The sequence below is a fragment of the Rhipicephalus microplus genome, chromosome 1, assembly GCF_043290135.1.
Source record: "Rhipicephalus microplus isolate Deutch F79 chromosome 1, USDA_Rmic, whole genome shotgun sequence".
Lineage (NCBI taxonomy): Eukaryota > Metazoa > Arthropoda > Arachnida > Ixodida > Ixodidae > Rhipicephalus > Rhipicephalus microplus.
Window position 1 is genome coordinate 86,153,761 of NC_134700.1, and position 12,096 is coordinate 86,165,856.

The following is a 12,096-nucleotide window of genomic DNA, read 5'->3' on the forward strand; positions in this document are numbered from 1 at the left end:
GAAAGAAGCGTCGACTGGTCAGACAGGCGGTAGAAATGCTCGGTGTTTAGTTTTTGGCTGAAAATCTACTTGCAATGTGTGCAAGTAGATGTGAAGAAGGCCGAGTAGATGTGTCGACAGACGTACAGAGAAGAGAATAGGTGGTTTGAAGCTTCTGTCAACTGACTTGTTCAGCTTTGTTTAGCTGCGGCTGCATGGGTCGTTTTGTTTGTCTCCTTTGTTTAATGTGTTCCGTAAGATTACGAAAGCTGAGGATGGTTTTGTTTGCTTCTCCGTCGTGGTTCGAAGTCTGGACCACCACTCGGAATACGAATCCTTGAGCTTGTCTGTGGGTGGCGTCGTTACCCAGGTTGCCTGTGTGCCTGGGACAAAAACAAGCTGCTGTTATGAAAAATTTATGATACAGGACGGGTAAAAAAAGAAAAAAAAAGAAGGAAGTCCTGTACCCCACCCTATCCGACGTGTGTTGTCGTTTTTCTGTTTTCCCGACCCAACCTCTTCCCTCAAACAGAAACTTAACAACACATAATACACTACAATACATAATAAATACACTACAACAACGGATCAACACTATATACAATATGTACAGCCCAGCAGTGGAGGCCGGCTGGGAAATTCTTGTAGAGCGTTTTTGCGCGTCATCCTCCAATTGCGCGCTGCCCCCGGAGCCAGGTTGTTAACCCTCACTACCGCGGTCTCATGGCGCAACGCTCAAGCCACTCGACCACCCCAGGGGGTACAAGTTGAACAACTTTTTGCACCTTATATGTTTGCGAGCTTGAAGCTGCTCATTGAGAAGAGAGTTATCATGGATTAAAGCAGCGTGTGATAAATTCTGGGGTGGAAGCTCTGTTGTGGATACTAATACATCTATTAAGAAGAATGGTAATAATGATAATGATAGACACAGTCGTTACCTGTTACAAGGCAATGCGCAAGTGGAGGAACTATCCGATAGAATATACCTCATTTAACGGTTAGGCACGAAGTTTTTTTTCGATACATTTGTTTCTCTAAACATACTAGAGCAATAACGGGCGACCGCAGGATAGATTATATATATATTGCGTGCAGCAACTGAACACTTGTCGATATGAATGCAACTTTTCTCTGTATTAGTTCAGCTTGTAGCATAAATAACAATACAAGAGGAAATTGTAAACTTAGCACAACTGAGGTTATCTCATTGGAGTATTCATCTGGGGAGGGGGGGGGACACTCCGAATGGTAGGACTGCTATACCCTCGTTTACAGACTGCCCGGAGGCTTCGCGGTCCTGTTTCTTGTAGTTATAGGCTGTCCTGCAGCGCGGCTATTGCGTCGTACGTACGAGTAGAGCGAGCAGGGCAGAAGTTGCCGAGAAATAACGACAGATTCGTAAGGACTGAAGCATAGACAGGTGAATCTTGTTCCTGCGACGTGAGTTGCTTTCTGTGTTTTCCGTTTTTGAAGGGTATGAAAGAAGCGTCGACTGGTCAGACAGGCGGTAGAAATGCTTGGTGTTTAGTTTTTGGCTGAAAATCTACTTGCAATGTGTGCAAGTAGATGTGAAGAAGGCCGAGTAGATGTGTCGACAGACGTACAGAGAAGAGAATAAGTGGTTTGAAGCTTCTGTCAACTGACTTGTTCAGCTTTGTTTAGCTGCGGCTGCATGGGTCGTTTTGTTTGTCTCCTTTGTTTAATGTGTTCCGTAAGATTACGAAAGCTGAGGATGGTTTTGTTTGCTTCTCCGTCGTGGTTCGAAGTCTGGACCACCACTCGGAATACGAATCCTTGAGCTTGTCTGTGGGTGGCGTCGTTACCCAGGTTGCCTGTGTGCCTGGGACAAAAACAAGCTGCTGTTATGAAAAATTTATGATACAGGACGGGTAAAAAAAAGAAAAAAAAAGAAGGAAGTCCTGTACCCCACCCTATCCGACGTGTGTTGTCGTTTTTCTGTTTTCCCGACCCAACCTCTTCCCTCAAACAGAAACTTAACAACACATAATAAATACACTACAATACATAATAAATACACTACAACAACGGATCAACACTATATACAATATGTACAGCCCAGCAGTGGAGGCCGGCTGGGAAATTCTTGTAGAGCGTTTTTGCGCGTCATCCTCCAATTGCGCGCTGCCCCCGGAGCCAGGTTGTTAACCCTCACTACCGCGGTCTCATGGCGCAACGCTCAAGCCACTCGACCACCCCAGGGGGTACAAGTTGAACAACTTTTTGCACCTTATATGTTTGCGAGCTTGAAGCTGCTCATTGAGAAGAGAGTTATCATGGATTAAAGCAGCGTGTGATAAATTCTGGGGTGGAAGCTCTGTTGTGGATACTAATACATCTATTAAGAAGAATGGTAATGATGATAATGATAGACACAGTCGTTACCTGTTACAAGGCAATGCGCAAGTGGAGGAACTATCCGATAGAATATACCTCATTTAACGGTTAGGCACGAAGTTTTTTTTCGATACATTTGTTTCTCTAAACATACTAGAGCAATAACGGGCGACCGCAGGATAGATTATATATATATTGCGTGCAGCAACTGAACACTTGTCGATATGAATGCAACTTTTCTCTGTATTAGTTCAGCTTGTAGCATAAATAACAATACAAGAGGAAATTGTAAACTTAGCCCAACTGAGGTTATCTCATTGGAGTATTCATCTGGGGAGGGGGGGGGGGGACACTCTGAATGGTAGGACTGCTATACCCTCGTTTATAGACTGCCCGGAGGCTTCGCGGTCCTGTTTCTTGTAGTTATAGGCTGTCCTGCAGCGCGGCTATTGCGTCGTACGTACGAGTAGAGCGAGCAGGGCAGAAGTTGCCGAGAAATAACGACAGATTCGTAAGGACTGAAGCATAGACAGGTGAATCTTGTTCCTGCGACGTGAGTTGCTTTCTGTGTTTTCCGTTTTTGAAGGGTATGAAAGAAGCGTCGACTGGTCAGACAGGCGGTAGAAATGCTCGGTGTTTAGTTTTTGGCTGAAAATCTACTTGCAATGTGTGCAAGTAGATGTGAAGAAGGCCGAGTAGATGTGTCGACAGACGTACAGAGAAGAGAATAAGTGGTTTGAAGCTTCTGTCAACTGACTTGTTCAGCTTTGTTTAGCTGCGGCTGCATGGGTCGTTTTGTTTGTGTCCTTTGTTTAATGTGTTCCGTAAGATTACGAAAGCTGAGGATGGTTTTGTTTGCTTCTCCGTCGTGGTTCGAAGTCTGGACCACCACTCGGAATACGAATCCTTGAGCTTGTCTTTGGGTGGCGTCGTTACCCAGGTTGCCTGTGTGCCTGGGACAAAAACAAGCTGCTGTTATGAAAAATTTATGATACAGGACGGGTAAAAAAAGAAAAAAAAAGAAGGAAGTCCTGTACCCCACCCTATCCGACGTGTGTTGTCGTTTTTCTGTTTTCCCGACCCAACCTCTTCCCTCAAACAGAAACTTAACAACACAATAATAAATACACTACAATACATAATAAATACACTACAACAACGGATCAACACTATATACAATATGTACAGCCCAGCAGTGGAGGCCGGCTGGGAAATTCTTGTAGAGCGTTTTTGCGCGTCATCCTCCAATTGCGCGCTGCCCCCGGAGCCAGGTTGTTAACCCTCACTACCGCGGTCTCATGGCGCAACGCTCAAGCCACTCGACCACCCCAGGGGGTACAAGTTGAACAACTTTTTGCACCTTATATGTTTGCGAGCTTGAAGCTGCTCATTGAGAAGAGAGTTATCATGGATTAAAGCAGCGTGTGATAAATTCTGGGGTGGAAGCTCTGTTGTGGATACTAATACATCTATTAAGAAGAATGGTAATGATGATAATGATAGACACAGTCGTTACCTGTTACAAGGCAATGCGCAAGTGGAGGAACTATCCGATAGAATATACCTCATTTAACGGTTAGGCACGAAGTTTTTTTTCGATACATTTGTTTCTCTAAACATACTAGAGCAATAACGGGCGACCGCAGGATAGATTATATATATATTGCGTGCAGCAACTGAACACTTGTCGATATGAATGCAACTTTTCTCTGTATTAGTTCAGCTTGTAGCATAAATAACAATACAAGAGGAAATTGTAAACTTAGCACAACTGAGGTTATCTCATTGGAGTATTCATCTGGGGAGGGGGGGGGGGACACTTCGAGTGGTAGGACTGCTATACCCTCGTTTATAGACTGCCCGGAGGCTTCGCGGTCCTGTTTCTTGTAGTTATAGGCTGTCCAGCAGCGCGGCTATTGCATCGTACGTACGAGTAGAGCGAGCAGGGCAGAAGTTGCCGAGAAATAACGACAGATTCGTAAGGACTGAAGCATAGACAGGTGAATCTTGTTCCTGCGACGTGAGTTGCTTTCTGTGTTTTCCGTTTTTGAAGGGTATGAAAGAAGCGTCGACTGGTCAGACAGGCGGTAGAAATGCTCGGTGTTTAGTTTTTGGCTGAAAATCTACTTGCAATGTGTGCAAGTAGATGTGAAGAAGGCCGAGTAGATGTGTCGACAGACGTTCAGAGAAGAGAATAAGTGGTTTGAAGCTTCTGTCAACTGACTTGTTCAGCTTTGTTTAGCTGCGGCTGCATGGGTCGTTTTGTTTGTCTCCTTTGTTTAATGTGTTCCGTAAGATTACGAAAGCTGAGGATGGTTTTGTTTGCTTCTCCGTCGTGGTTCGAAGTCTGGACCACCACTCGGAATACGAATCCTTGAGCTTGTCTGTGGGTGGCGTCGTTACCCAGGTTGCCTGTGTGCCTGGGACAAAAACAAGCTGCTGTTATGAAAAATTTATGATACAGGACGGGTAAAAAAAAGAAAAAAAAAGAAGGAAGTCCTGTACCCCACCCTATCCGACGTGTGTTGTCGTTTTTCTGTTTTCCCGACCCAACCTCTTCCCTCAAACAGAAACTTAACAACACATAATAAATACACTACAATACATAATAAATACACTACAACAACGGATCAACACTATATACAATATGTACAGCCCAGCAGTGGAGGCCGGCTGGGAAATTCTTGTAGAGCGTTTTTGCGCGTCATCCTCCAATTGCGCGCTGCCCCCGGAGCCAGGTTGTTAACCCTCACTACCGCGGTCTCATGGCGCAACGCTCAAGCCACTCGACCACCCCAGGGGGTACAAGTTGAACAACTTTTTGCACCTTATATGTTTGCGAGCTTGAAGCTGCTCATTGAGAAGAGAGTTATCATGGATTAAAGCAGCGTGTGATAAATTCTGGGGTGGAAGCTCTGTTGTGGATACTAATACATCTATTAAGAAGAATGGTAATGATGATAATGATAGACACAGTCGTTACCTGTTACAAGGCAATGCGCAAGTGGAGGAACTATCCGATAGAATATACCTCATTTAACGGTTAGGCACGAAGTTTTTTTTCGATACATTTGTTTCTCTAAACATACTAGAGCAATAACGGGCGACCGCAGGATAGATTATATATATATTGCGTGCAGCAACTGAACACTTGTCGATATGAATGCAACTTTTCTCTGTATTAGTTCAGCTTGTAGCATAAATAACAATACAAGAGGAAATTGTAAACTTAGCACAACTGAGGTTATCTCATTGGAGTATTCATCTGGGGAGGGGGGGGGGGACACTCCGAATGGTAGGACTGCTATACCCTCGTTTATAGACTGCCCGGAGGCTTCGCGGTCCTGTTTCTTGTAGTTATAGGCTGTCCAGCAGCGCGGCTATTGCATCGTACGTACGAGTAGAGCGAGCAGGGCAGAAGTTGCCGAGAAATAACGACAGATTCGTAAGGACTGAAGCATAGACAGGTGAATCTTGTTCCTGCGACGTGAGTTGCTTTCTGTGTTTTCCGTTTTTGAAGGGTATGAAAGAAGCGTCGACTGGTCAGACAGGCGGTAGAAATGCTCGGTGTTTAGTTTTTGGCTGAAAATCTACTTGCAATGTGTGCAAGTAGATGTGAAGAAGGCCGAGTAGATGTGTCGACAGACGTACAGAGAAGAGAATAAGTGGTTTGAAGCTTCTGTCAACTGACTTGTTCAGCTTTGTTTAGCTGCGGCTGCATGGGTCGTTTTGTTTGTCTCCTTTGTTTAATGTGTTCCGTAAGATTACGAAAGCTGAGGATGGTTTTGTTTGCTTCTCCGTCGTGGTTCGAAGTCTGGACCACCACTCGGAATACGAATCCTTGAGCTTGTCTGTGGGTGGCGTCGTTACCCAGGTTGCCTGTGTGCCTGGGACAAAAACAAGCTGCTGTAATGAAAAATTTATGATACAGGACGGGTAAAAAAAAGAAAAAAAAGAAGGAAGTCCTGTACCCCACCCTATCCGACGTGTGTTGTCGTTTTTCTGTTTTCCCGACCCAACCTCTTCCCTCAAACAGAAACTTAACAACACATAATAAATACACTACAATACATAATAAATACACTACAACAACGGATCAACACTATATACAATATGTACAGCCCAGCAGTGGAGGCCGGCTGGGAAATTCTTGTAGAGCGTTTTTGCGCGTCATCCTCCAATTGCGCGCTGACCCCGGAGCCAGGTTGTTAACCCTCACTACCGCGGTCTCATGGCGCAACGCTCAAGCCACTCGACCACCCCAGGGGGTACAAGTTGAACAACTTTTTGCACCTTATATGTTTGCGAGCTTGAAGCTGCTCATTGAGAAGAGAGTTATCATGGATTAAAGCAGCGTGTGATAAATTCTGGGGTGGAAGCTCTGTTGTGGATACTAATACATCTATTAAGAAGAATGGTAATGATGATAATGATAGACACAGTCGTTACCTGTTACAAGGCAATGCGCAAGTGGAGGAACTATCCGATAGAATATACCTCATTTAACGGTTAGGCACGAAGTTTTTTTTCGATACATTTGTTTCTCTAAACATACTAGAGCAATAACGGGCGACCGCAGGATAGATTATATATATATTGCGTGCAGCAACTGAACACTTGTCGATATGAATGCAACTTTTCTCTGTATTAGTTCAGCTTGTAGCATAAATAACAATACAAGAGGAAATTGTAAACTTAGCACAACTGAGGTTATCTCATTGGAGTATTCATCTGGGGAGGGGGGGGGGGACACTCCGAATGGTAGGACTGCTATACCCTCGTTTATAGACTGCCCGGAGGCTTCGCGGTCCTGTTTCTTGTAGTTATAGGCTGTCCAGCAGCGCGGCTATTGCATCGTACGTACGAGTAGAGCGAGCAGGGCAGAAGTTGCCGAGAAATAACGACAGATTCGTAAGGACTGAAGCATAGACAGGTGAATCTTGTTCCTGCGACGTGAGTTGCTTTCTGTGTTTTCCGTTTTTGAAGGGTATGAAAGAAGCGTCGACTGGTCAGACAGGCGGTAGAAATGCTCGGTGTTTAGTTTTTGGCTGAAAATCTACTTGCAATGTGTGCAAGTAGATGTGAAGAAGGCCGAGTAGATGTGTCGACAGACGTACAGAGAAGAGAATAAGTGGTTTGAAGCTTCTGTCAACTGACTTGTTCAGCTTTGTTTAGCTGCGGCTGCATGGGTCGTTTTGTTTGTCTCCTTTGTTTAATGTGTTCCGTAAGATTACGAAAGCTGAGGATGGTTTTGTTTGCTTCTCCGTCGTGGTTCGAAGTCTGGACCACCACTCGGAATACGAATCCTTGAGCTTGTCTGTGGGTGGCGTCGTTACCCAGGTTGCCTGTGTGCCTGGGACAAAAACAAGCTGCTGTAATGAAAAATTTATGATACAGGACGGGTAAAAAAAAGAAAAAAAAAGAAGGAAGTCCTGTACCCCACCCTATCCGACGTGTGTTGTCGTTTTTCTGTTTTCCCGACCCAACCTCTTCCCTCAAACAGAAACTTAACAACACATAATAAATACACTACAATACATAATAAATACACTACAACAACGGATCAACACTATATACAATATGTACAGCCCAGCAGTGGAGGCCGGCTGGGAAATTCTTGTAGAGCGTTTTTGCGCGTCATCCTCCAATTGCGCGCTGACCCCGGAGCCAGGTTGTTAACCCTCACTACCGCGGTCTCATGGCGCAACGCTCAAGCCACTCGACCACCCCAGGGGGTACAAGTTGAACAACTTTTTGCACCTTATATGTTTGCGAGCTTGAAGCTGCTCATTGAGAAGAGAGTTATCATGGATTAAAGCAGCGTGTGATAAATTCTGGGGTGGAAGCTCTGTTGTGGATACTAATACATCTATTAAGAAGAATGGTAATGATGATAATGATAGACACAGTCGTTACCTGTTACAAGGCAATGCGCAAGTGGAGGAACTATCCGATAGAATATACCTCATTTAACGGTTAGGCACGAAGTTTTTTTTCGATACATTTGTTTCTCTAAACATACTAGAGCAATAACGGGCGACCGCAGGATAGATTATATATATATTGCGTGCAGCAACTGAACACTTGTCGATATGAATGCAACTTTTCTCTGTATTAGTTCAGCTTGTAGCATAAATAACAATACAAGAGGAAATTGTAAACTTAGCACAACTGAGGTTATCTCATTGGAGTATTCATCTGGGGAGGGGGGGGGGGACACTCCGAATGGTAGGACTGCTATACCCTCGTTTATAGACTGCCCGGAGGCTTCGCGGTCCTGTTTCTTGTAGTTATAGGCTGTCCTGCAGCGCGGCTATTGCGTCGTACGTACGAGTAGAGCGAGCAGGGCAGAAGTTGCCGAGAAATAACGACAGATTCGTAAGGACTGAAGCATAGACAGGTGAATCTTGTTCCTGCGACGTGAGTTGCTTTCTGTGTTTTCCGTTTTTGAAGGGTATGAAAGAAGCGTCGACTGGTCAGACAGGCGGTAGAAATGCTCGGTGTTTAGTTTTTGGCTGAAAATCTACTTGCAATGTGTGCAAGTAGATGTGAAGAAGGCCGAGTAGATGTGTCGACAGACGTACAGAGAAGAGAATAAGTGGTTTGAAGCTTCTGTCAACTGACTTGTTCAGCTTTGTTTAGCTGCGGCTGCATGGGTCGTTTTGTTTGTCTCCTTTGTTTAATGTGTTCCGTAAGATTACGAAAGCTGAGGATGGTTTTGTTTGCTTCTCCGTCGTGGTTCGAAGTCTGGACCACCACTCGGAATACGAATCCTTGAGCTTGTCTGTGGGTGGCGTCGTTACCCAGGTTGCCTGTGTGCCTGGGACAAAAACAAGCTGCTGTTATGAAAAATTTATGATACAGGACGGGTAAAAAAAAGAAAAAAAAAGAAGGAAGTCCTGTACCCCACCCTATCCGACGTGTGTTGTCGTTTTTCTGTTTTCCCGACCCAACCTCTTCCCTCAAACAGAAACTTAACAACACATAATAAATACACTACAATACATAATAAATACACCACAACAACGGATCAACACTATATACAATATGTACAGCCCAGCAGTGGAGGCCGGCTGGGAAATTCTTGTAGAGCGTTTTTGCGCGTCATCCTCCAATTGCGCGCTGCACCCGGAGCCAGGTTGTTAACCCTCACTACCGCGGTCTCATGGCGCAACGCTCAAGCCACTCGACCACCCCAGGGGGTACAAGTTGAACAACTTTTTGCACCTTATATGTTTGCGAGCTTGAAGCTGCTCATTGAGAAGAGAGTTATCATGGATTAAAGCAGCGTGTGATAAATTCTGGGGTGGAAGCTCTGTTGTGGATACTAATACATCTATTAAGAAGAATGGTAATGATGATAATGATAGACACAGTCGTTACCTGTTACAAGGCAATGCGCAAGTGGAGGAACTATCCGATAGAATATACCTCATTTAACGGTTAGGCACGAAGTTTTTTTTCGATACATTTGTTTCTCTAAACATACTAGAGCAATAACGGGCGACCGCAGGATAGATTATATATATATTGCGTGCAGCAACTGAACACTTGTCGATATGAATGCAACTTTTCTCTGTATTAGTTCAGCTTGTAGCATAAATAACAATACAAGAGGAAATTGTAAACTTGACACAACTGAGGTTATCTCATTGGAGTATTCATCTGGGGAGGGGGGGGGGACACTCCGAATGGTAGGACTGCTATACCCTCGTTTATAGACTGCCCGGAGGCTTCGCGGTCCTGTTTCTTGTAGTTATAGGCTGTCCAACAGCGCGGCTATTGCATCGTACGTACGAGTAGAGCGAGCAGGGCAGAAGTTGCCGAGAAATAACGACAGATTCGTAAGGACTGAAGCATAGACAGGTGAATCTTGTTCCTGCGACGTGAGTTGCTTTCTGTGTTTTCCGTTTTTGAAGGGTATGAAAGAAGCGTCGACTGGTCAGACAGGCGGTAGAAATGCTCGGTGTTTAGTTTTTGGCTGAAAATCTACTTGCAATGTGTGCAAGTAGATGTGAAGAAGGCCGAGTAGATGTGTCGACAGACGTACAGAGAAGAGAATAAGTGGTTTGAAGCTTCTGTCAACTGACTTGTTCAGCTTTGTTTAGCTGCGGCTGCATGGGTCGTTTTGTTTGTCTCCTTTGTTTAATGTGTTCCGTAAGATTACGAAAGCTGAGGATGGTTTTGTTTGCTTCTCCGTCGTGGTTCGAAGTCTGGACCACCACTCGGAATACGAATCCTTGAGCTTGTCTGTGGGTGGCGTCGTTACCCAGGTTGCCTGTGTGCCTGGGACAAAAACAAGCTGCTGTAATGAAAAATTTATGATACAGGACGGGTAAAAAAAAGAAAAAAAAAGAAGGAAGTCCTGTACCCCACCCTATCCGACGTGTGTTGTCGTTTTTCTGTTTTCCCGACCCAACCTCTTCCCTCAAACAGAAACTTAACAACACATAATAAATACACTACAATACATAATAAATACACTACAACAACGGATCAACACTATATACAATATGTACAGCCCAGCAGTGGAGGCCGGCTGGGAAATTCTTGTAGAGCGTTTTTGCGCGTCATCCTCCAATTGCGCGCTGACCCCGGAGCCAGGTTGTTAACCCTCACTACCGCGGTCTCATGGCGCAACGCTCAAGCCACTCGACCACCCCAGGGGGTACAAGTTGAACAACTTTTTGCACCTTATATGTTTGCGAGCTTGAAGCTGCTCATTGAGAAGAGAGTTATCATGGATTAAAGCAGCGTGTGATAAATTCTGGGGTGGAAGCTCTGTTGTGGATACTAATACATCTATTAAGAAGAATGGTAATGATGATAATGATAGACACAGTCGTTACCTGTTACAAGGCAATGCGCAAGTGGAGGAACTATCCGATAGAATATACCTCATTTAACGGTTAGGCACGAAGTTTTTTTTCGATACATTTGTTTCTCTAAACATACTAGAGCAATAACGGGCGACCGCAGGATAGATTATATATATATTGCGTGCAGCAACTGAACACTTGTCGATATGAATGCAACTTTTCTCTGTATTAGTTCAGCTTGTAGCATAAATAACAATACAAGAGGAAATTGTAAACTTAGCACAACTGAGGTTATCTCATTGGAGTATTCATCTGGGGAGGGGGGGGGGACACTCCGAATGGTAGGACTGCTATACCCTCGTTTATAGACTGCCCGGAGGCTTCGCGGTCCTGTTTCTTGTAGTTATAGGCTGTCCTGCAGCGCGGCTATTGCGTCGTACGTACGAGTAGAGCGAGCAGGGCAGAAGTTGCCGAGAAATAACGACAGATTCGTAAGGACTGAAGCATAGACAGGTGAATCTTGTTCCTGCGACGTGAGTTGCTTTCTGTGTTTTCCGTTTTTGAAGGGTATGAAAGAAGCGTCGACTGGTCAGACAGGCGGTAGAAATGCTCGGTGTTTAGTTTTTGGCTGAAAATCTACTTGCAATGTGTGCAAGTAGATGTGAAGAAGGCCGAGTAGATGTGTCGACAGACGTACAGAGAAGAGAATAAGTGGTTTGAAGCTTCTGTCAACTGACTTGTTCAGCTTTGTTTAGCTGCGGCTGCATGGGTCGTTTTGTTTGTCTCCTTTGTTTAATGTGTTCCGTAAGATTACGAAAGCTGAGGATGGTTTTGTTTGCTTCTCCGTCGTGGTTCGAAGTCTGGACCACCACTCGGAATACGAATCCTTGAGCTTGTCTGTGGGTGGCGTCGTTACCCAGGTTGCCTGTGTGCCTGGGAC